Source organism: Miniopterus schreibersii, assembly GCF_964146895.1.
Source record: "Miniopterus schreibersii genome assembly, chromosome: 7".
In the NCBI taxonomy this organism is placed as follows: Eukaryota; Metazoa; Chordata; class Mammalia; order Chiroptera; family Miniopteridae; genus Miniopterus; species Miniopterus schreibersii.
Window position 1 is genome coordinate 43295262 of NC_138108.1, and position 27090 is coordinate 43322351.

General features: G+C 40.1%; 1 protein-coding gene and 1 pseudogene across 2 annotated transcripts in view; one reads left to right on the plus strand and one right to left on the minus strand.

Moving 5' to 3' along the window:
- Nucleotides 1–27090, minus strand: part of MYO3B (myosin IIIB) — a gene marked incomplete at its 5' end in the record, with an annotated part of 324483 nt that overhangs the window by 241044 nt on the left and 56349 nt on the right. The window lies entirely within an intron of this gene.
- On the plus strand, nt 10034–10868 carry LOC308559746 (small ribosomal subunit protein uS5 pseudogene; annotated as a pseudogene). The gene has a single exon. The product of its transcript is annotated as a small ribosomal subunit protein uS5 pseudogene (transcript).

A 27090-nucleotide genomic window follows, 5' to 3' on the forward strand; every position in this document is an offset into this window, starting at 1 on the left:
GCAGTGACTCCCCAAACTCACCACCGGCATAACATCACTTCTGATCCTGTAAGATCTGTCAATCTGGGTCCAACCAGAAAACAGAAAAACACCAGTAATTTGAACAGGAAAAATTTAATATTAAGAAGTATTAATTCATAAAAGGGGATTAAATACTGAGGAGTAGAGAACTCTAACAAGTACAGGAAGAGCAGATTTGGGGAGCAGCTACTACCTCTAGCTGAAACAGAATGCCCAGGGAAAAAACTAATTTGGAAGAGCCCCTGCCCCCAAACCCAGGGGCACTCAGACCTCACTGGAAAGGATGTGACTATGGGTGGTGATGTTCTCTGAGGTGAGACAAGCCAAGGCTGGAAAACAGGAAACCACCTGCCCGGGTGCCTTTAAGAATCACTGGGAAACTGCCCACTGAGTGCTGGTAAAACTCTCAGGAGGTTGAACACCACAGGGTGTCCCAAATGCCACTGGTAGCCAAAGGCCACAGCAGCAAGGAAAAAGCACGCTGAAACTAGGAAGTGGGCCCTTTCCTCCTGCAGTGGCCCTCTAGTGCCCTCTACTGATGAAACTTAACATATGCCATATGGCAAAGGAGAAATGTTTACAGCACACTCCAGGATCACAAAGCAGGACAAAGAAGGGGAGATTCTGAGCTGAAAGGTACTCATAAGCGGTGCAGGAAAGAAGTGAGTGAGAAAACAGAGAGAGGCTAGGAGTCTTAAATGTTCTCACTCTCTCTCTTTTTAAAGACAAAACACCAGATTTTAAGAATTTTCTGTTTCAGTCTTGCAATAGGCAACTTCCAACCATCAACTGAATGAGCCCAGTCTCTTATGACATTAGGACCACTTACGAGGTCATCAAGAGATAACAGTAGCCTTCTTCCCCCACTTAAAAAACCTGTTCTGTTATGGTACATGAAATGTCCTCTTTAAGACTCACTGCTTTCTATCCCAGAAGTTCCATATTGAAATGGAAATGTTCTGAGAAGCATCCTATTGTAAACCTTAATTGGCCAAAACTTTATTTGGGATAAATGTCAGGCAAGAATAGAAATTTAGAAAAAAAGGACCCAGAACAAGGACCAGTGTGGGAACAGGACCATAAACACAGACTTAATCTCTTTGTGGTTTTCCATTTCTATGGTTCCAACTTTGTGTGAGCTGAAAAAGTAAAGTCAGGTGGCACGACACCTGTTCTCACTCTTTCCCATCTCTCTTCCTCTAAGATGGGAACCCAGCATAGAAAAGAAATCAATGAAAGTCAATGTGGTTAAGAACTCTTTTGCCAGGATCATGGCCACAGGCAGGGAACTCCTTTTTCTTCTGGGCCCCCTTTCCCACAGTCAGAGGGCCAGGCCCAAAGTAGCCTGAGGGGAGCTGATAATGGTTCTTCTCCTATTCTCTCAATACAATTCCCTGCTTGAAGCAGGTTATACAATTCCCTGTTTTAGAGACAGAGAACCAAGACTTAGAGAAGTTCAGAAACCAGTATTGCTATGGCTTCCAATGCATGCACCCTGGTCCTGAATAGCAAAATTGCAACCATTGCACTGTCCTGCTTCCCCATTTCGAAATTCCTCTTGGTAAATCAGATATCACACATCTTTAAATTCTACCAGAGCAGCCAGTGTCATATTAATGGGGGAATATAGGCTCAATCTGATAAGCCAGTTGCCCTTCTGACATTCCATCAACTTAAGCACAATACTCTTTAGATCATCAAGACATTAGCAAGCAAATCCAAAGAACATTTTGCTTGGGATGCAGAATAATCAGCAATAGGGAGTATGAGCTGAGAATGTTTTTATCTGTTGAATTTTATGCATTCTCTGTCATTCAGTTTCCTCCAAAGTCACAGCTGGTAAAACCAAATGGGTCATTTTACCACAATCAGACTAACGTCACAGTTCAAGAAGCACCATTTGTCCTCTAAGGCAAAGCCATGCACCTAATTACAGCACACTGTTAATAAATTTATAATAGACAAAAAGAAATTGACTGCTGTGGATTTTTTTCCCTAGCAAAGCAAAACCATTTAAAGGGCACATTGTGCATCTATTCCTTCTTTTATTGTTTCAATAAAGTTAGCGATATATTCTAAACAGGAAAAATCAGGGCAGACCTCAGATGAACAGATTGTATCATCAGATCCTACCACATTGTCTCTAATGGGGGAAATTAGCAGCTGAACATCAACACCTGTCCCCATGAGCAGACCCCCTGGCACACACACCAGGTAGGAAGGCTGTGCAGTTGCTTGGAGCAATCTGAACCTGGGCCACCAGAGACAGTGCACATGCCAATGGCCACAGAGTCAGGCTCCATTTAAAATCAAGTGGATATATTAATGCCAGGGGAGACATAGCAGCAATTCATAGGGAAGCCTGGGCATTAACAATTGTGGGTTCTAAAGAGATTTTATGGCAACTAACTGCCAGAATGGAGTCACATAGACAGGCAGAGAGTCTGGCCAGCAGGAACCGCTGAAAATTCACCCCCTTTCAAGGGCAAGAGGTACCAACAGAGCAGCACTTCCTCTCACACTTGGGTGGTTTGAGTCATGTCTCCCTGGGCAGGTTATGGCCAATTGTTTTCACCAACCTCACGATCAATTGCAATCATTGCCTCTGAATTGATTATGTCGCAAGACCTGGCAGTTTGTGAGCAAGCCCAAGTGAGCAGGCTCATATTTATATTTCCAACATTGTAAGTATGTCTTCTCTTCACAAGGGCTTTGGCTATTTTTCTACCTGGTTGCCTAGCAACCTTTTAAAGGAACTGAAATGTGGGAGAGGGATGCTGGAGACATACTGATGAATGAATTTATATTTATTTTACAGATTCCTTTAAAAAAATCAATCCGTTAAAACCTCCTGGGGTGGGGATGGGTGGGGGAGCAGGGACTGTGTTATATTATCATAGCGCTGCTACTCTTCTAGCAGAACACACAATGCCAACAAATATATTTACAAAAGATTATTCAGCAAACAGGGGGCTGGGGCAGTTATTACTGGTTATTGCATATTAATAAAGATGAAGAATAACTACAATGACATCAAGTCATCAGAACAATGCCCATTTCACTGTCCTCTCTCAAAGTCTCAGAACATGCCTGAGAAAAGCTTGCAGTCTCTTTCAATTCTTCCTCGTTGTGAGAGACTAGTGGAAAGGGTTGTGTTCCTGTCTGCCTAGCATCCTTCTTTTCACTAATTTATTACTCCCTATAAAAAGTGCCCATTTCATTCAGGTGTTAAAGTTTATTTGCAAGAAACTGAGCAAAGTAGCCTCCAGTAATTCTTTTAATTTCCTCTGTCTGTGGTTACTTCCCTCTTTTTAATTTTTATTTTGTATGTTTAAACTTTCTCTTTTCTCATGATTTCATTAGTTAATATTCATCTACTTTATTATTTTTATTCAAAAAGGCTAATGATTTATATATTAACTCCACTATTTCCTATATTTTGCTTCATTAATTTTTACTTCTATTTTTTTACATCCTTTCTCCTATTTTACTTGAGTTTTTAAAAAGCTTTTTAATTGTTTGGGTAGTAAGCTTAATTTCTTTACTTTCATTCTTTCTTGATTATTAATATAAGTATTTAGGACTATGAATTTGCCTCTAATCCTTGCTTTAACTATTTCCCATTAATTTTAATACATAGTATTTTTATAACTTTTTCATATATTCTTCAATTTTCATTTAGATTTTTTTATCTTAAGATATTAAAGATGGTTTTGTTTTTTCATATCTTGGTTGTTGGGAAATTTTTGTTTTCTCTGTGTTTATTTAGTTCTAGTTTGATTGCATTGTGCTCAGAGAATGTTTTGTATTCTTTACATTTTTAGAACTTAAGAACGCCTTTGTAGTCTTTATAGCAGGTAAAAAATAAGTATATATAAGCTCTGGCCAGGTAGCTCAGTTGGTTAGAGCATCATCCCAATGCACCAAGGTTGTAGGTTCAATCCCCAGTCAGGGAACATATAAGAATCAACCAATGAAAGCATAAATAAGTGGAACAACAAATCAGTGGTTTTTATCTTTCTCTCTCCCCCTTCCTCACTCTCTAATATCAATAAATAAAAACTTAAAAAATAAGTATATATATTTTCATATATAGCATATTTATATAATATATGCATTATAATATATAATAAATATATAATTATAATATATGTTAAAAATATATCTTGTCCCTCAAGAGTTCTATTGTATTAACTATTTATGATGTCAGATGGGTACTAGACTTATCAGGCTGATTACTTCATACGGTATATAAATGTCTAATTACTATGTTGTGCACCTGAAACTAATATAATAGTGTATATCCTCTGTAATTAGAAAATAAAATCATTTTTAAAAGAAAAAATATAGAATGCTCCTCATTTAAGCACCACAAAAACTTATCATTGCTTATTTTTTAATATATTACATCTGTCATGGAATGAGAGAAATTCAATGAATAACTTCTGCAACTAGTTTATATCTCCCTATACTTTCTGTAGTTTGTAGTTTCTGCTTTATTTGTATGATGCCATAAATTAATATACTGCTTATATTTTCATTAAACAATAGCACCTAATAGAATGTGCCCTTCTTGGACTAATTTAATGTTTTTGGTCCTGAGATCAATACTGTCTAATATTAAGAATACAATGTTATGGTTATTCTTTATAAAATCTTATATCTTTAAAGAAAGAGAGAAAAAGGGGGAAATATATTTAAGGAATCTTTCATATTAACCCACATGTTTACCATTTCCTGTGCAATTTATTTCTTACTGTGGACTTCAGTTACCATCTGTAGTCATTTCCTTTCAGCCTTAATGACTACCTTTAGTATTTCTTATGAGGCAGGTCAGCTAACAACAAATTCTTCCAATCTTTATCTTGAATTGCCTTTATTTTACTTTCATTTTTAAAGAATAGTTTTTGCTAGACATAAAATTCATGGTTGGTAATTTTTCAACCCTTTGACTATGTCATCAACTGTCCTTTGACTACCATTTTTCAGGTGATAAGTCAGCCATTAATCATACTGATGTTCCCCCGTACATTATCAGTTGTTTTTTCTCTTGCTGATTTTATGATTTTCTCTTTATCTTCGTCTTTAAACAGTATGTCCATGGACTGTGCATAGATGTCTATCTTACTTTGAGCTTGTCGAGCTTTTTGTTTGTATAAACTGTTTTTCATCAAATTTGGGATATTTTCACCCATTATTTCTTCACATATTTTTTCTGGAACCTTATCTCTCTTACCTCCTTCCTGGACTCCCTTTACATGTATGTTGAAATTTATGATGGTATTCCATAGGTCTTTTCAGCTCTGTTCATTTTTCTTCATTTTTTCCCCCTCTGTGTTCTTCAGATTAGTTAATTTCTATTAGTCTGTCCTCAGGTTCACTAATTATTTCTTTTACTATTTCAGATCTGCTGGGCTCTTTAGTGACTTTTTTACAGTCATGATGGAACTGAGGCAGCCTGGTATAGTGGAAAAGAGGGTAGTTCCGGAGTCAAGCTTTGTAAACTCATTGGTATATTTTGGTTTCTCTACTGTTTCTCTAAACTGCACCAGTAGGGCTAATGTTCAGCCCACTTGGTGAGAACTTCAACACATGACACACAGATTTTACTGGCCCCCTCTCTGAAAAGCCTGGACTTTAATTTTCATTCCTAGGTGTTATTGTCCTCAGGCTCCAACCCACCCTAACAACTCAGAATCACAGCACTCCACCTATTAAATGATGAGTATTGTTTCTGCATGGAAGTACACACTGCTCTGCCTTTCCTGTCCATGATACTGAACCCACTGTATCTGATTTTTACTTATTTGAGTTCAAGTTTGTCCAAACTTCTTGAGACAATGAAACTTGATCTGGGTTGAACCATCCCAAGGGGTAGAGCCCAATAACCATATAAGCACCCCAGGTTCTAGTTCTCTCCAGTCCAAGCCCTTTCTATCTTGTTGGCCCATGACCTTGACCATCTCTTTCACCATGAGTCATTTACTAGTTCTGTTTCTGCATGGACTGCAAACTATCCAGGGCTAGTTTGACCAATATTTGGTCAAATCAGTGTGTCAGTGGAATGGCTTAGAAAGCAGTATACTGAGAATTTTTAGTTAACTATTAATGTGTCATTAAGACAATCCCTGGTGAACCAAGTAGATCAGATTTTTTATTTCTATTTGGTCAGTCTGAGCAAAGACAAAGACAAACTGTCCAGGCTTACTCTCCACTCTCCAAACTTGTATTCAACTACTATGTTTCCCAATGAAAACTGATGGCACTTTACACTTCACAAATCACCGTCATGAATGTATTTTATTCAATCCTCACAATAACCCTGTGATCTAGTTATAGTCACATGACTACTCCCATTTCACAGATGAGGAAACACACTCGGAAAGCATAAAGAACTTATCCAAGGTTATTAAGCAATTTGGGTGAAGGACTGAAGTTACAAATTAATTTTTCTTGCTTTCAACTCACTGAGTTTTTCAGAGTGTGTCCCCTGAATCAGTAGTCCCATGAGAAATTCTATGATCAAATAGTTCAGGAAATGGTTAAGATTTTGGCATGAGACAGTCTCTGGGAAACCCTGTGGTAAAGAAACCTGGTTAACTCTGTTTTCCACAGTGTTTCTCACGCTTATCTGGCCATAGAGCTCCCTTTTTCTTTTCTTTTCTTATTTATTTATTTATTTATTTATTTATTTATTTATTTATTTTTAAATATATCTTTATTGATTTCAGAGAGAGGAGGGGCGAGGGAGAGAGAGAGAAACATCAATGATGGGAGAGTCATTGATCGGCTGTGAGCCCGCAACCCGGGCATGTGCCCTGACCGGGAATCAAACCCCAATCGCCTGGATCCTAGGTCGACGCTCAGTCACTGAGCCACGCGCAGCAGGGTAGAACCCCCTTTTTCTGATAGTTGTCAACAGGCCATAGAACTTTGGGAAACACTGTCCTATACCAAACTGCCTCACAGGAAAGGCAGGGAAAGCCGGGTTGAGTGAGACTGAAGGCTCCTGGGAACAGCACAGTCCTCTGAGCAACCTCCAGCCTTTCACCAAATATTTCTCCCACCAAACACGATTCTTATCTGCAAGTGGAAAAGGACTTTGGGGATGGGGCAAAGTGGACTATTAGGATAAGAATAAGAAACAAATAAAAATGCACAGATGTACTTGCTGTGAGATAAGGAATCTTCCCAACTCAGTGATTTTTTTTCAAAAAGGAGTTTACAGCACACGTGCATCAGAATCATCCAAAAAAAAACTGGTAAACATGAAGATATCATACAGCACTCATACCCGATGAAACAAAGGCTCTGGGAACAGGGCTTAGGAATCTGCATTTAACAAGTGAACGGGGTTATTCCGACACAACTAGGATTTGAGAAGCATTGACTTAGGTAGTCAACAACAGATGTGAGGTACTTTTCCAATTAGATCAAAGTCACAAACCAAAATGAAAATGGCCTACGAGGCATCCAGTGGGGAACTATTTGGTTTTGTGGTAAATAACCACATCTCAATGAGACAAGCCTTCCTGGGGAAGACTATTCCATGGTCTATCAGATCTCTTCATTAGGGAACTTCCATGCTATTCCATCTAACTAGCTTTCCTTAATTTGATCTTATTACTCCCATGCTTTATACAAAGCTGAGTACAGCAGTTATACTCAATGAATAAAAATGCTATATAAATGCCAATCTAGGCTCATGAGTCCATCCAATTATTCTCAAATGGTCATGCCTCCCTACAAAGTAAGGGTCAATCTGGCTGTCCAAGGCCAGCTTCCTTAAGTCTCAGATCTTTATTTGGATGAGTGGTGCCATTTTCAAGTCAAGTGTGCAGCCATCAATGGCCCCATTCTTGGAAACAGATGGAATTCTCACAGCTCCTCAGCCACATTACAAAAATCGGGACTTAGAGGGCTCTTCAAGGTGGAGGCACTTAAGGAAATTGGAATGTGACCGTAACTATTGACTCAGTTACAAATGCTGTGATTTCCTGGCTTTGAGAAAGGACCATGAAAAGGGTAACATCAGTATCATGACAATCAAATGGAATGAGTCAAAGCAGCAGAAGAGAAGATACAGAAAATACCTGCTGAGTATCTAGATTATTAGGTATGGCAAAAAACTGCCAAGATAGGCAGTACGGGATCCTCTGTAGATCAGTAAAAAATAAATACCATCTTCTAAGATTTTCTGCCCAGGCACAGGTGGGTAAACAAAATGACATTTTCAGATTTTAGAATAAAAATGTTATGAGTACTCAGAAGATGCAGTTAGAGAGGATGGTTCTTGGGACCAGCAACAAAAAAAATCTTTGTTTGAATAAATGATCCATGAGAGATCATTTGAAGAACTTCAACTGATTTTCCTGGGAATACCATGGTTTCAGAGTTTCTGGGAAAGAGTTCAGTGGATTTGTACACCTAAAATAATTAACTGTTTAAGTCAGATACACCCATCGTGTGTGTGTGTGTGTGTGTGTGTGTGTGTGTGTGTGCATGTGCATGTATGGTTGGAGTTTTGAAGGTAGTTACACTGAGAATTGTAAGTGTGATGCACTTGAAAAATTATTTCACCTAAAAATGCAATAACAATCAACAGTAACCCTGCCTCTCCCCCAAAATAATGCTTTGGAATCATCTCTTAAATAGCCCAGATATCTGTCATATGAGGTCACATTTGTGTTGATCTGCCTAGATCCTGGGAGATAAAGAATGTGATATACCTAGATATCTGTCAGGACCAGAGTTCCAGTCACAGAGTGAAGTTATAGCTGGGAAATCCTGCAGGGTGTGGGCTCTAAAGTCAGACTTCCTGGAATCAAATTCCAGTTCCACTGCTGTCTGCATGAGCCTGGGCAATTTCTTAGCTCCCTTTTATCATATATAAAGTGAGATCATTTATATAATTAGAATAAAATGAATGTTAAATTAAAACGATGCATGTAAAGCATCAAACACAATGTCAAGCACCAAGTAATCATTCAATGTTAAAATTGCCATTTTGGGCCCTGGCTGGGTAGCTCAGTTGGTTAGAGCATCATCCTGATACGCCAATGAGGCAGGCTAGGTCCCCAGTCAGGGCACATACAAGAATTCACCAATGAATGCATAAATAAGAGGAACAACAAATTGATCTCTTTCTCTCAAATTAATATTAAATAAATAAAATTATCATTGTTATTAAGAACTATAAGTAAATCATGAGTCTCTTTACTCTAACCAATTCTCCAAATTATTCCAGACATTGTATGATAAATTTATGAGGAATCATAAATTAAATGCTGCTTCTAATTCCTGAAACATCAGTCTTTTCAGAAGCAAAAGAGATGAGGAATTTTGTGCTCCTTATGAATCTTGAGAACCAAAAAATAACAGAATAAAACAGTAAGAACAACAAGGTGTATGTGATCTGAAGGGAAACTTGACTGTCCTAAAAGTATCAGTCAAGGCCTCGCCAGCCAATACAAATCCTATCCAGTGAGTGAGCTCCTGCAAGAAATGGCTGATGCTAAAGGAAATGCATGGATATTGATGGGCCACCCTCAAGGAGCATTAGTGGGGACAAAATAGAGTGATGTTAAGTAATGCGATGTTGAGTAATATAGAACCTCAGTGTGTTCTTTCAAGTACTCTAATTCCGGAGATTCACTCTCAGCATCAGATCCTTTTCTTCTGACACTTCTCATTCTAGAAGGACTTCCCCACTCTATGAACCAGCCCAAATCTTACTCTTCCATTAGGACTTGCCTCTCCCCATAGAAATCCAAGGACATTTTGCTTAAAATACAGGTTCTTTATTTGAACCAACCAACCTCCCTCCCTCCCTCCCTCCCTCCCTCCCTCCCTCCCTCCCTCCCTCCCTCCCTTCCTTCCATACTGCTTGAGAGACTACAAACAATATAAAACTCTGTATATATACTCACCCTTTCTTAGGGATATTCTCTGATTCGACAAGTTAAAGATCTAATAAAAGCTCCTAAGAGCTTCTTTCTCGAGGAAACACCAAATGGCGGGTGCCCCGGCGCTGCGGGAGGGCCAGGGGGCCCCGGGGGCCTGGAATCGGAGGCCAACGGCTTCCACGGAGGATTTGGCAGCGGAATCCGGAGCTCGCGGAGGCAAGGCCAAGGACAAGGAGTGGATCCCTGTCACCAAGTTGGGCCACCTGGTCAAGGACATGAAAATCAAGTCCCTGGAGGAGATCTATCTCTTCTCCTTGCCCATCATTGACTTTTTCTTGGGGCATCCCTCAAGGATGAGGTTTTGAAGATTATGCCCATGCAAAAGCAGACGCGGGCTGGCCCGAGGACCTGGTTCAAGGCATGAGTCGCCATTGGGGACTACAATGGACATGTTGATCTGGGTGTTAAGTGCTCAAAGGAAGTAGCCACTGCCATCCGTGGGGCCATGGTCCTGGCTGAGCTCTCTATTGTCCCTGTGCGGCGAGGCTACAGGGGGAATAAGATTGGCAAGCCCCACACCGTCCCTTGCAAGGTGACCACCGCTGTGGCTCTGTGCTGGTGGCCTCATCCCCGCCCCCAGGGGCACTGGCATTGTCTCAGCCCCTGTGCCCAAGAAGCTGCTGCTGATGGCCGGTATCGATGACTGCTATACCTCGGCCAGGGGCTGCACTGCTACCCTGGGCAACTTCGCCAAGGCCACCTTTGATGCCATCTCTAAGACCTATAGCTATCTCACCCCAGATCTCTGGATAGAGACTGTTTTCACCAAGTCTCCCTATCAGGAATTCACTGACCATCTTGTAAAGACCCACACCAGAGTTTCTGCGCAAAGGACCCAGGCTCCAGCTGTGGCCACCACATAATTTCATACCAGAAAAATTAAGTGAATTAAGCCCATTAAAAAAAAAAAAAAAAAAAGCAAAAGCTCATAAGACAGAGCAGCACAACCAAGGGAATTTAGGGGAGAGAGAGAATGCATTGACTGGGATGCGCAAGTAAATGGCACCCTAGCCTGTCTGCTAGAGTTGATACTAGGCAGGGTTAAACTGGGGGGAGAAGCACACTTCATTGGGAGGAACACAACTTCCACATTTCCCTCAGAATATCATCCTTTGAGGTGAATTCATAATGACTGTTGGTTGAATGAAAATGTGAATTAATGAAATAAAGCCTGTTTAATCCTCATCTGGAAAAACAGGTAAATCAGGTCCTGGCTCCAGGTTATTGAGACATTCTGGGGAGAGATGCTTGGCAGAATCTGGCCACATTACCAATTCTAAACTACACATTAAATAAGCATAAAGAAATGGGAGATGGAAGGAGAATGGCCAGCAGGATGTTATTTTTCTGGAAATTTGGCATGTAAGTGTGTGGGGGTGGGGAGGGAGGAGGCAGTAGGGAGGAAGCACAGCCCCCTCCTTCCCCTCTTATCCCTTAGGCTTCTGGTTCACTAAATCCCAACCTGACCCTTGTTTTCTTTCCTGGGCCAGTAATGAATGGCAGTAATTATCTACTCGGGGCTCTGTGTGAGTCACGAGGTAATTCTGGCTCCCATCTCCTTGCAATTTTGAGCAATGTGTGTGCATGTGTTTTTCACCCACTACTATAGAGGGGTGGAAAATAGATTACAATTACATTCCGGCTGCTTTTGAAGACTTGATAGACAGCTGGAGAGAAATCTTCCCTGCAGCTGTCAGAACGAGAGGGTGGCCAAGAGGTGGGCGTGGAAAGAGGGAGAGAGGCCCTGTCAGGAGAGGAAGAAACAATACGAAATGGATTCAATACATTCTCAAAGGCATATTTTTAAAAGATCAGGGTTTCTAAGTCAAAAACCAATCTGGGGTCCAGGTGGCTGGTTGCACGTCTGTAGGAAGCAGGTCCTTTTCAGGAATATTTTGACTTCAGATTCAAAGATGCTATCACTGGATCAAACAGCAGCAAGGTCAGACTTGGACTGAGGCTGGCCCTGAGGATGGGTGCAGCCCACAGCTCTGAGTCAAAGGGCTCAGCTGCATGTTTCTCCCTCTGCATCTGGAATCATTTTTCTAGGGTGCAGCAGATATGTTTCTCCAAGAGGTTAGACAAGATGATTTTTATATTCCTTTCCACTCCTACCAACTGTGTGTGTGTGGGGGGGGGGGGACTTACTGAGCACTATATGCTTGCCACTAGTTCATATGTGTTATCTATATATCCCTTGTAATGCACACCACTCCCCTGAGAGGGAAAGTTCATGCCCTCATTTTACAGAGGAGGAAAGTGAAGTTCAGGAATGTGAAACAACCAGCTCAAAGATGTTCAGTGTCAGTGTGAGCAACCCTGGCAGGTCGACTTCAAAGTGAGGCTCCCACCCACAGTGCGATGCTGAGCTTTCATCAGGTCACAAGGTTCCGTGGTTCTCTAAACTATCTTCTCACAGGCCATTGGAGCTTATTCCTGAGCCTGTTATCCCATTATCAAGGATTAGGTGGCCAGAGTGTAAAACACAGGAGCAGGCACATACAGGGAGAACAAGAAAGGCCCTGTGTACTGGGTATGGTTCTGAGAGGAGCTCCTGGGGGAAGCACTGAAGGACAAGGGCAGGCGTTGCATGAGTGAAGGACACAGTCACAATAGAGCAGGTCTGAATAGCAAAGCTGAGCTGCAAAGACAAACTCAACCTACTTCCCAGCTGCCTTAAACCAGTTCTGACTCTGGGCTGTTTTTGCAGTCCCATACACATCCATCTTAGTCCACACCAGCAACCCTGTCCCTATAGACTGAAGACTTTTCAAAAAGGTGGGCAAAGGCATGCTGGTTGTGCAGTGTGATTGTCCACTATGACCTCATTCCTACAATGTCATTACCAGGGGGGGCCTTTTGAATACGTGAAGACCATAAGTATATATAGGATATCCCCCAAAAATGTGTACACACACTTTGAATAATTCTCAAAAATGAACGGAGATAGAAAAGGTAGGTTAGAGTTAATAAGTGAGGAAGGAGGGTTTAGGGTAGTGGTGGAGAGAACCTCCCATTCAATGGAAACATCACATACAAAGATCCTGTGGCAGGTATTTGAAGAATTTACCAGTAATAATTTTGACTATTTGCAAGCCACCCATAGAGGTTTATTACATATAGTAATTTACAATTTTGCAGAGATACTAATTCAAATTGTGAGGTGGTGTGAGTGGTCCTAACCAACTTTGTTGCTTTCAGTGTTGTTTTCCTTTAGTGTTGAAGGTGCCACTTAAACTTTTTACCTACTGTATGGCATTTTATGGGGAACTTATATGCCATGGTGGTATACATGATTTCAAAGATCTCAAGAGGTCCCCTTGAGAATATTCAGAATATTCAATAGAGTGAATGTTTGATGAGTGGGCCAGATTCAACCAGAAGTTATACAGTTGACCCTTGAACAACATAGGTTTGAACTGTGTGGTCCACTTATATATGGATTTTTTCAATATATATTATAAATATATTTCTTCTTTCTTACGATTTTCTTAACATTTTTTCTTTAGTTTATTGTAAGAATAGTTTACAGTATATTTAACATACAAAATATGTGTTAATCAACTGTTCATGTTATTGCTAAGGTTTCTGGTCAACAGCCAGTTATTAGCAGTTAAGTTTTTGGGGAGTCAAAAGTTATACGTGGATCTTTGGGGTTGGTACCCTTAACTCCCCACATTGTTCAGGGGTCAACGGTATTTTGTTTGGCCTGCAGGGCCTTAAAAATAAAATATTCTGAGTGCCTTTAGGGAAGAAATGATCTCTCCAGTGTAGCCCCAGGCCCTCCACTCCCTATTATTTCACACCCACATGGTTCTCTTACTTACATTTCTGCTTGACCTCTAACTACATTTAAATTTGTGGCCTCTTTTAAAAGAACAAGCTTATCAGGGTATGTTTGATTGGCTTTTGATGTTATTTTTCTCTTTTAAAAAAATACGTTTTTATTTATTTCAGAGAGAGGAAGGGAGGAGAGAGAAATAGAAACCTCAATGATGAGAGAAATTGATCAGCTGCCTCATGCATGCCCCCTACTGAGATCGAGCCTGCAGCCTGGGCATGTGCCCTGACAGGGAATAGAACCATGATCTCCTGGTTCATGAGTCTACCATTGGCCAGGCTGATGATACTTTTCTTAAAGGCAGGGGGCGGAAGGAATGTACTAGTCTAATCTGGGAAAGTCTGCAGGAATCTGAGAAGAAGTCATTAATCATAATACATAAATTAAGATGGTATTTATAATACATCAAGAAATAAAAGGATTCTTGAAAGAAGGGTGAGAAATGAAATCAACATAAGTATCTGAACCCAGCTCCCCTAGACTCTGAAGCACAGTGACCCACATGTACCCAGAGGATACCCAGCATTGAAGACCCTATCTGAGATCAAGTAGAAGGCTGCACGATCCTTACAGAAGTCAAGATTGTTGCAGGAGCCATGGACTTTGCACATCCATTGATGTGAATCTTGGTGTGGAGAGTGCAATGTATACCCACCAGGCCCCGGGGAGGGGCCTTTGTGCAGAGACAGAGAAGAGAGGTGCACATTTCTCACACCCAGCCACATGTCTACAGAAACAGCAACAGGAGGCAATAGTCTGTTTGATTTTTGCTTTCAGGTTTCCGCATGCCAGAAAGGCCTCCAAAGGGTACCGCCTACAGCAATTACAACATCCCCTGGCAATGTTGCTGGAACAGAAAATTCATGTTTTCTCAGAAACTGGGAGTAGTCTATTAGTGCAGTATGTTCTGAGACAATGGGGTTCAATAGGGCAAACAGACTGGAAATAGGAGTCCAGTACATTCAAATTATTGTTTTGGCCACTCGTTCACTAAATATTGAGGTCTTACTATGGACCAGAGTAGACTAGACTTGGGAAACGTGGAAAAGAATGATTTCCCATTTTAGCTGAGACAAATCATTCCTTTCATGTGACACAAAGGGTCTTGCTTTCACGCTTCAAGGTGACTTGGGGGGATGGGAAGCCAAAACTAAAATGGGATTGAACAGCTTTAAAGGGTCATACGTACTGCTAGTAAGTAATAAGCTCTCTATCATATTGATAATAGCAAGAAAGGTAGCAGTGGGGGAAGAAAACTTTTGACTCACAGAGCAGAGCATTTTAATTTTCTCACATTAAAGGCCCAATTCACCATCCATTTCTGAGCTTCCCATTCTGTGGTGAAAGTGCATGTGACTTTTCAAGTCAGTGTTCAAGAGAAAAGCAGAGACTGTTGTGATCAACCAAAAATCAAAGGCCTGGTGAATCGCAGATTTTGAAAGGGAAGAAAAATTACATCACCTTTGGATGAATGAGTGTAAAAGAAATGTTTTCCCCATTTCCATTTGCCTGAGGACATACAAAACTACTTACAAAAAAAAAAAAAAAGAATTTAAACAGTTTTTTAAACAGACTCTTTGAATGACATGTGCATGTTTACCTAATGACTTTTATGCACTAAGATGACATCACGAACCCTACTTCAGAAGGATCTGGGCTGGTTTTTCCCAAAAATGGTCATCTGCCTGTCATTTGCCACTTGGTACCCAGATGTGCAATGGCAGACAGGTTAATGTGGGGTCAGAACTTCAGGGATCTTCCTATCTCACGTGAGGCCTAAGCCTCCAGCCGCGGGGTCACAGGGCAGTGCTATAGCCAACTGAACTCTACTCAACAAGGACCTTTTAAAAATCACAAGTCACCAGACACTATCCGATAATCAATTATTTTCAAGGTCAAGTTATTTGAATTCAAACTTCCCACATCACCACCCACACGCAGGTACATAAATTGTATATGTACAATTCTATTTTATGTACATGGAGTTCATAAAATAATGAAGAAAGTCTCACATGGCTCTTATTTAGGTTCTGAATGCTGTGAAAGTGTGTCCAAAATAATCACTAGAAACTCTACCACATGCAAACGTTTGGACACTCCTCCCTTTGAGAGGTGGAGTCTATGCCCCCATTAAGAAGTGGGATCTATGCCCTCACCCCTTGAATCTGGGTGGGCTCTGTGACTGCTTTGACCAACAGAATCTCGCGAAAGTGATGTGGTGTCAGTTTGGAAACCCAGACCTTAAAAGAACGGCATCTCCACTTCCTGTTTCTTGAAATGCTTGTTCTTAAAGCCTGGGACAGCCATGTGAGTCTCGCTATCATGCTGGAGAGACCATGTGCATAGGGAGAGAGGTCTGTCTGAGCCCAGGCTCCCAGCCCTTCCCACCAGGCCCCTGACATGTGAGTGAAGCAACCCTGGAGCCTGAAGACTGGACCAGTTACCAGCAGAACACCATGGGGCGAACCCAGGTTATGTTACATGAAATTAAAAAATCACTCAGCTGAGTTCTGCCTACATTCTTGACCCCAAAATAATGAAATGCAATAAAAAGTTTGTTGTTTAAACCCACTGAAGTTTGGGTAGTTTGTCATCCAGCGGTAAGTATGTGAAACAAAAGCTTACAGGATCTTGGGGCTGGAACTACTTGAGTGATAGGCACAAGAAGTGTCATAGGAAGGTATTAACTAGCAGACAGAGGGAAATCTATATCTCTTTCTCACAATTATTACTTAAGACTTGATATAATGCTCTCTGACAACGTTAGGAAACTAGACATACAAGGTTTGGACCAGGACTAAATATTCTTCAATTCTAGTCCCATTGAAACTGCTGACATTATTACTGCCACATTCTACAGTGAATAGTAAATGTGGAAAAATAGTCAAAAATATTTTGGGGGGAAAATTGGGTTTCACTCTACTAGCTTTTTTAAAAAAACAGTGTGGTCCTTTTAAAATCATAGAACTGAATAGAAAGTGCAGAAGTAGACCGATGCATATGTGATATTTTAGTGTGGGATAAATAAACATTTCAATCATTGGGAAAGACTGAACTATCCCTAGTAATGATAGAGGATGAACGGTGTGTCCCATGGTATTGGAACAATGGGTTATTAATATTTTAATAAATCTAATAACATTTCTACTTTAATTAATCATAAAAATAAGTTCCAGATGAACTAAAAATCTAAATATTAATATTATCTAAGTACAAAACTGCAAATGACAAAATAAAGAACATTTAAAATCTTGAGGTAGGACAGACCTTCATGAGCAAAATATAAAATTCAAAAGCCATAGGTGGAAAAATGGACAGATTTGACTCCATTAAAAATTCAGATTCTGAACAGAAAATGATACCTTAAATGAAATTAGAAGGTCAAAAGAAAACCGGAGGGAAAGTACCTGCAACATATAATAGTCAGTGGGTTAAGAGCCATGATACATTATAAGCTTACAAATTCCAAAGAATGTATAAAAGCCCCAATAGAAAAATGGATGAAACCACGAATGAGCAATTCACTTAGATGGAGTACAAATGGCCAAAAACACAATAAATATGTTCAACTCTACCAATAATCAGAGTGATGAAAATAAGATAATTTTTATCCACCATATTGGAAAAAATGTGAAGACTGAAAATATCCAGTGTAGATAAAATGTAAGGAAATAGATGTTCCCATACATTATTGGAGGAAAATATAAACTGGCACAGCCATCTTCCAGTACAACTTAGAAATGTGTCAGTATTAATAAAAAATATAGCTTTTGACTCATAGGTTCCACTTTTTAGTATCCAGCTCACATCAATTGCTAAATTGCTCACACTGATACACAGATATACAAATATACACACAGTGATATTCACTGAAACATTGTTTACAAGAGCAACGAAAAAGAGAAACAATCAAAGTGCGCATCTATAAAAGAATAAATACATTGTGAAACGTCTGTACTATGGAACACGACACAGCCACTTTAAAAGACTGAGGTAGAGGTATAATAAGTAGTAACAAGGAAAGATACCTTAAAGTAAACTGCTAAGTGAAGAGAAAGGAAGTTAGTAAAGCACAAATGGTATGATCGTATTTTGGTGAAAAAGTAAATTTACAAATGAGTACGTATATTAATACATATTAGTACGTGTGTGAGAAAAATATAAGTGTGCATAACACACATACATACACTGGAAAAGAGAAAATGTCTGGGAAAATATAAGCCAAGTTGTAATCTGTAGCGACATCTAATATATTTACAGTATTTTGTATTGAGTATCTTTTTAAAACAAGGACCTATTGCAATAATTTTATAATAGAAAAACCAATCCGAGAATGAAGTGATAAAAAAGGAATAACAATGGGTTGAACCCTCCTCTCTTTGCAGCTGAATCACGACACCAAACTGCCTTCATTCTTGCCTACAGGCAATACCTCCATATTTCAGCTTCCTCCTAGAATGTGTTTAACATCTGGGAGATGCGCTAGCACGTAAGAGCACAGGACCCATTTTCTAAAGCAGTGATCTCATGAGGGAGGGTGAACATTTTAAAACCACATATGCCTCATGCCGTCCAGTTAATACCCTTTCCCCCTAATCCTGCCATGGTGTACTGGGCACAGCTACAGAAAGTCCCTTCTTCTAATAGGAGTTTGGAAGCTGGAGAAGGTTGGGAACCATTGCTCTAAGGGCTGGTTTTTTAGTTCCTCTGAAATCCACGCTGAAACTGGGGCTATTGCCAATACACGGTCAGTGATGCATTTTCAGACTGCACAGTTCCAAACACAGCTGAACTCATTTCCGTTGCAGAGAACGGAGAACTAACTCACTTAAGGTAAGTACTTCCATCCCATATAATGGTTTTTTCATCTAAAACTCTTTATAATTACATTAACTAGATATCGATTGTATATGTTTATGTATTAACTCTAAGTGAAAATACCGTGTGGAGTAAGAGTTGAAGAAATACAAGACCACACACAGAATTTCAGCTTCAACCGTGATTATTCATTGTACCTATTCCTTTTTTAAAATCTGAAGTCACACAGACCTCATTCTCTGGCCGTGTTGTGGGTTTTAGGGACTTGATGAGAGGTGCTGAAGGGTAGGTACATCCAGCTTGGTGGGTCCACACTAATCATTATATTGTCACTAGTTATCAGCGAGTCTGCTCTCATATTTCACTCTTGCTTCAGGGCTTCAGAGAAGTACCCAAAGCTCACGAACACCTATCTGCTTAGAATTTCCCAGTAAGGCTTTAATTTGCCTCCTGCTGCTGGCTCTAATTATCTAGCCAGTGCCTGAGAGGGAAGATCCAGCCTCCTGCTTCCACTCTGCCTATGTCCCAGCTCTTCGCGGCTCGTTTCCTGTAGGCTTTCTCGTGGCTTGTTTCCTGTAGGCTTTCTCATCTTGCACAGACCCTGACTCACAAAAAGGCTCTGAAATGCTGGGCCAGTGTGTCCTCACTGTCACCTTCTGCATGACTGTGTACCTCACAATCAGGAAACAGTTACTCATGATAACCATCATTTATTTTTGCAAGTAGGCTCAGAAGATTAGTCATTAGACCACCCCAGCAACTCCCAATTGTTGTTTTGTTTTGCTTAATGGAAGCTGAGATTCTGGTGAAGGGCTTTCTCCTTAAAGGATTCTGCCTCTTTCCCCTTCAGAGCATAAATTGAACTTTAGCAGAAGTGTTTGAATGCAGAGAAATTTCTTGGTAACATTATACCTTAATTTGATGGCATTTTGTGCCCAGAAGTGTATAAAATTAGGATAATCTATAACCATTATCAATTCAATTTGGGAACTATGATTCCATCAAATTTCAGGTCAATCATTTGCTGTATAAAGAAACCTAAAATATCAACATCTCCAAGTTCAACATATGAATACTATATATTGTTGGGACTCATTTGCTTAAGTCTAGGATAGCTTCATTTGTCAACTGGGATGCTTTTCCTGTGATTTCAGTCACCAAAATAAAAGCTGGTGGAGCAGTTGCTGCAGATAATTAAGGGTCCTGTGATCTTTACAGTTCAGCTGAGGGATCAGCACACACTGACAAGTAGATTGTTTTAACGCTCAGGGAAATTGCTCTCATTGCCATGCAATTTCCCTTTCTGATCCCAGCTCCCTTTTCTGATGGAGCATCTTTCCTAGGCTGGGATGACTTCTCAATAGGCAGCCTGCACAGACGAGCCTGTAAAAGCCTTATGTGCCTACATGCTGGCCCTCGCCATGGCTTGTCAACTACAGAAACCCTCTCTTCTCCAGATTGTTTAGAATCTCTAAGAGATCTGGTATGTGGAAACTTGTTTCATCTTCACTCTTAGCTAATTTTGAGATGGGGAATATAAAAACAAGAGCCAAAACAAACCATAATTCTCAAGTCTTACCAAATAAGTCATTTAAGGTGTAATGTGGTGAATTTTAAAAAGTAGAAAAATACCCTGATGTCTATCTTATTTTGTTTCACAAGCAGTAGCTGATGCTGGTTGCAGACTAGATGGATGAAAACAACCATCAGGAATTGGTTTCAATCTTGTCATTGCCCCTATAATGTTTAACCCTCTACTTGTTAAACCCCCAAAGGTGAAAAGAAATGGAGAAATAGGTACTCTTGGGCTTGCAGCACTAAGCCCCGTATTATGCCACTCTGGTCCAGCCACCAAGAGCCCTTATGCCTGATTACTAAACTTCCAGGGAGACCAGGGTTTTCTGCATTACTGATTCCCAGAGGGGCCTACTTGGGGGCAAAGCTTGGGATAAGATATGCAATGTGATAAAGGGTTAAGAAATGACATATCCTTAGACTGAGGGTTGTAAATGAGTCTTGTCTTGAGGCCCTAAACCACCTGGGAGGTGTTGCTCTGCAGATTATGACTCCATTCTTTTACTATGGGCCCTCCCCACATCAGTCCTCCAGCATACCGACAAAGCCTGCGCTGCCAAGGACATTGTCCATCAGAGCGGCAGGGAAAGAGAACATGGGAATTGCTTTTCAAAGCCTTCCACTCAGAAATGTCACATGTTACTCCACTCGCATTTTCTTGGCCAAACCAACTCGCATCATCAGACCCAATTTCAAAGTAGGAGGTGAACGCAACTGGACATGGTGCCCAGAGGAAGGGAACTGGGATACCTACCTGCTCTGACGACTACCATTCCCGCACTGCATACCTCAGAGGGGCTGCGAGGATCGAATGAACCAGGATATGAAAGTGTTTCTAAACACTGCAAGCCCTATACGAGAGCGAGTTCTTTTATTAATGAGTGCCACGCCTCTGAGGATATTCAAGACCTTTGTCACACAGAGATTGAATAATGTCACCCCAGCACTGTAAGCACAAATGCTTTTTTTATATTCAGAAGAAGTTTCCTAGTTCTTTAGATCTCATCAAAGACCCCACATAATTCTTCTTCTGATCTTGAAATAAACATTTTCCCTTATTGCCCTCTCCCTACATTTAAAAGCTTTTTACCCTTATTTCTAGGATTCCAGAATTGGGTTGATTTCCATTTTTACTCAGTGTCCTGAGAATAAAGGAAAAACGTTAGAAGCTACATGGCTTGGTTGCTAATTTTGGCCCTACCATTTGGTAGTTATGAAATCTTAGCCAATCTTTCTGAGCCTCAGTTTCCTCCTCTGAAAACAGGGATATTAATAGTACCTAGCCTCCTAGGTGTTTGAGAGGATTAAATGTACATAATAAGGTGTAAAGTGCTCAGCCTAGCACCTGGCTCACAATAAGCATTTGGTTAATACTGTCTTTTTCCTTTTTTAAAGAAAAAAGAAACTTAATGAAAAGCTAATTTTCAGGGCCATGGTAGCAGTAAAGGTAACCGTTGGGTCAGCTGAGCCAATGGTGATGTCTAGGAAAACTGGTCCTAGAAAATGGGACGTGACATGAGCCTGCCTTAGTGGATTCATTCATCCAGGGGAGGGGAACGTCTGGCCTGAGGACCGCATAGGTCTGGCCCTGCCACGGCAACTGTAGGTGGGGCTCGAAATTCGATAAATCCAGGAGCTTTTTTTATAGCTAATTTTTAAGTAGGTAATTTGGTATGGCTGCCAAATGATGCTATAAGTATCCAAATGGCCCTTGGCAGAAAAAAGGCTCCCCATCCCTGATTAGGCATTTATTTACTATTTTCTCTATTCAAGGCATTGTTGTAGGCCTATGACCCCAGAGATAATTAAGACAATATCCTTCCCTCCATGAGTTCATCATCTAGTAAGGGAAGCAGATTCATGAACGTACTGTTATTCCAGAGCATAAGAGACATTATAAGCAAGATAAATCCTAAGTGGAGACCAAGGCAGCCCCCAGTCACTAACCACCCAGAAATCCCATGCCCGGTTATCTTGCTGAGAGCGTTAGTCCTGCAGTGTAAGGACTTATCTTTCTTGTTAAAATGAAAATAGCCCTAAGAGAAAAGCGGCATCATTCTCACTTCCTGCCAGCTAGGACCAGCCTTACCAGGGGTCTGACCTGGCTGGTCTATGGGGAGGGCTCCTCAAACACTCCTCTCCAATCCCACCATGGGGCCTAATATTTCACTGAGGTTCATTCAATTGGATCATCCTTTAAGCACCTGAGACCTAATCTGGAAATAAAACAAATTATATTTAGAATGAGTCTAATTCTCTAGAAGAAAACTCCCAGAGAACAAGCCCTGAAATATATATGGTACATATTTATATCACACATATATAAATACACACACTTATAAGCCTTCATCAAAATTCTATCAACTCCCCAAATAGCATTTCTAGAACATGATTATCATCCCTTCCTTGCCTAATCATTTTTCCTTCATACGGGTCTCATGATGGCACCTGTGATAGGCTAGAGTTCCCTAATTGTTAAAAGTACGCCCATGAGCTATTTCTATAGTGTTGCTGCTATACTAATCAGGAACAGCAATTATATATCTTGCAAACAATTTTAACATTCGTCAAACTGATAATGGCAAGAAAAAAATGGGAGTCTTTCAGCATTTTACTAAATGTACTCTCTAATTTCTTATTACTCTATATATTTCCGGAAACTATTTCTATACAGAAACCAAGCTGAAAAGAAAAGTGTTCTTTGCTGCAAAAATAGAAGAACAAGCTTAAGCTGCTTGCCACGCTGGGATAATCGCAATCACATTAAAATGCAGCTCGATGGCTCCTCCTTCATCTTTCCTCTCTATCAGTCAGTAAATTAATTCCTTTGGAGATATGAACATCAATATTCTATTTTTGTAAGAAGTGCCCTTTTTCAATTACTTGCTGGGAAAAGCAGAGTTACTATGGCAATCTCTGAATTTTGCAGTCTGCAGCTTTAGACGACCACTGTTTTATAAATGGGAAGCTATAATTTAGCTCAATTCATTTCACAGGGTGTAAGGGGAACTCCCACATGTTCTTAACTGTCTGTGGCAACAATGCATGAGGGGGGGCACTGTCCCTCAGGGCCATGAAGTGTGGGAGGGAGAATGGGGAATGAATCTTTTTCTAAGGTGGATTTTTATATCCCAGCACCCAGGAAGTGCCTCAGTCACAATGGATGCCAGATAAGTTTGTTGAAGACGGAGACGTAGAAGAATTTGTATATTTTCTAATGAATTTTCCCCATGGCTGGCTCCTATTAATAATCCTGTTCAATGTGAGAAGATCAATTGGTGAAAGGGGTTCGAATTCCTTTGAGCTATGAAGAGTGGTCTCATGGCCCATGAAGGCCTTGATGCCTCCCCACTACAGGGCTCTGGTAAGTTCTATAACCTCCTTTAAATCCCACAGTGCCATGTTGCCGTTTCCCAATACCTGGAAAGCAAGACTCTTCTATAACAGGTCTGCACTGTTGTGTATATAGGCGATGGGGGGGAGGGGGGAAGAGCTGGAGGGGTGGAGAAAGATTGAATTTAGTCTTTAACTAAAGATTAGGGAAGAAAATGGCAAGATAAGCCCAAAGAAAATTGTATGAAGGGAATTTTACTTTTAAGCACAGAAATTAGTGAAATAAAAACAAAGAAATAATGAAATTGATCAAACAAAAGCTATTTCTTTGAAAAGATGAATACGTTCTAGTCCTAGGTAAGGTGGGGTAAACACACTGTCTTATCCCTCACCCTGAATGCAGCTACCGAATTTAGAAAGAATGCATGAAGCAGCTATTAGAGGACTCTGAAAAGTAAATGGAAACAGGTAGACTGGGGAAAAATATCAGAATTTTAAGTAGCACTCAACCAGGGATCAGTTTATCATTTCCCACCCCTTCCATATCTCCCAGCCTAATCTCAAGGCAGTCTGTAGCCCAGAAGTGAAGATTGCCATGGCCAGAGAAAGCTCTAGGATAATACCCCTAATTCAGGCTTAAGAGGCAAAAAAAGGGGGAGGGGAGGCCCTCCTGGTAGCAATTGGCATCTAAAACTCTGACGGTATTCTGGTCCCAAAAAGGTGGAGTGACCCCTGTTGCTTTTTTCCCTCTCTATTAGCCAGCCACTTGGCCCCAAACACAAGTGAAATCAGAGAAAGTATGTAGCAGAGCAAGGTAAATAAATACCAAAATTTCTTGCTGGAAAATTCAAAAGGAGAACTCTAGGGTACCAGGAAGTACTGTGAAGATCAGAGAGAGGGAAGAGCTTGAGAAAGCAACCACATAGAGCTGTTCATGAACTCCTAGACAAACTCCCAAATTTTGCATGTGTGGATCTAATCCTAAACAGTATATCAAAATGTTGAGAAATGAACTAAGAGATAAACCACCATCCAGATCCCAAATTGGCCATTGGGTGGTATACATACAGGCCAGATCTGAATAATGCTATAAAGGCTATGAAATTGGTGTTAAAATCATAACTCACAGAAGGCTGGACAGAATTTTTGGCCTAAACTCAACCAGGTCAATTGCCTACTGAAACAAAATATTGGCATTCTCCATAGGATTTAAAGAAGCCTCTGAGTGTCATAACATCACATTCAAAATGTCAAGCATGCAACCCAAAAACATTCAGCACACAAAAAACCAGGAACATCTTGACTCCCATGGAAAAAGAATGAACAGACATCAACACCGAGATGATACAGATGTTGGAATTATCCAACAAAGACATTAAAGCACCTATTACTAAAGTACTATAACAAGTAAGGGCAAATGCCCTGGAAATGAATGGACATATAGATGAATAAATAAAATGTAGAATGGAAAAATACAATAACCAAATTTTAAAACTCCCAAGAAGGGCTAAATACAGAATGGAAATGACAGAGGAAACAGTCAGTGAACTTAAAGATAAATCAATATAAGTTCTCCAATCTGAAGGACAAAGAGACAAAGATTGAAAAGCTATTTTTATTAATATAATTACTAAGGTAAGTCATTATTATTAGCAAACTGAAGGAGAGAAATATATAATCATCTCAGAAAATGTTTAAAAAGAATTTGAGGAAATTCAACACTTATTCATGATTTTTTAAAAGCAAAACTCTCAGCAAAGTAAGATAATACTTATAACCCGAGAGAGTGTTACCACCACAAAAATACTTATAAAACAGTAGAAGCAAATGGGAAGCAAGACAGATGTCCACTATCACTTCAACATGATAAACTAAAAAACATGATGTTTAGCAACACAGAAGCAAGCTACAAATGAGTATGCACAGTATGAGACAGTTTATCTACCATTGTAAGAGACTCAAACAATGCTCTGTATTATAAATATATGCATGTGCAATAAAAGTTTCCAAAGATGTGTTCGAAAGATATACACCAATTTCAATGCAATGACCACCTCTAGGAAAGAGGAGAGAAGAATAAGACAGGTGGGGGCACTTTATGACATTTATTCACTAAGAAAAAAATGTAAGCAAATGTGAGAGGTTCACAGATAGATTATTCTCTAAGCTTTTTTGTTTGTTTTAAATAGTTAACACAAAAATAAAATCAAAATTAAAAAACATAGGCCACTCTCTTCAGGAAATAAATTATTTTATCATAAACATCTTTCCAAAGGTTCCTTTCTCTCTTTTTCTTACTTTCTTCATCATTCACCAAAATTCTGTGTAGGCCTCAACTCCTCTAAAAAAATTCCCTGACCCCTCACCCTGTCTGCCTCTCCCCCCATCCTCTGTACCCCCACTAGGCAACCCCCCTGGACTTGCACACACTTCTCTGTTATCGGAGCTACCATACTGACATGTATTGGGCTGAACCACAAAAGATTGCTGTTTTAGGTAAAAAAAATTTGAATATGAGAAGAAGTGATTCCATAAGAAGAGACATTCCCTCTCTGCCTCTCCTTCAGTCTCTTTCACCTGGATTTTAAAGGACAGATGAACAGCACAAACACGTTTCCACCTATAGCAGCAAGATGCTGTGGAGTAGAATGTATGAGCAAAGAATTCACAAGAACTGCCCTGCTGCACAGCAAAGGGATTCTTGGGAAACTGAGGAGACAGTGCACTGTTGCAATAATACAGGAAAATGCACATTTATGCATCTTATTCATTCATTCATTCATTCATTCACTTATTCATTTGTTCAGAATCAGTATACAACTTATCCAAACATATCCAGAATGACCCAAAAATTCAAATAGGATGAGCCACTTTACCACTTTCAACTACAGGAGCTGTTGCCCACCTCTTGCCTTCTGACACCTACACAGAAAACTGACCGTAACCTTTCAACACAGGCAATTTTGCTTGTTGTTAGTGACAACCGCTTTCAGGAATGAGCCAGTTTGTGCTTGTTTTACAAAGGACCAGTGGATGGTCTGCTTGTCTCCTTTCTTCTGTTTCTGTGAAAGGATGTGTTACCATAACTGCTGCTCAGATTAGGAGGAGATATTCTAATAAGGAAGAACATCATAAAATTTAAACACTATAATAAATTCTTTTTAGTATTTAGGATATTTGCAACCTTATTTAATAGCTTCAAAAGCAAGCAGCTGTGGCCAAAAATAGATGTATGCTATTTGAATTCCAAAGGGCTGTTTTCCAAGGAAAATGGATTGAATTGTAGAAGGGATTCTGAGTACCATCCTTTCCTATATCCTTGCTGTGTATAGATACAACATTCTTAAAATTTCAAGCAGGGAAACCTGGTCTGGTTACCTTGGTGATAAACGGAGAATAAAAATTACACATAATTGCTGCTGATGTCACTACTGCCATATTGTTTCCAAGGCTACAGATTGTCTCCAAATGATTGAAATGCTTTATGCATTGGAAACCCACTCTGTAGGAAAAAGCTTAGTACTGCAGTTATTCTTT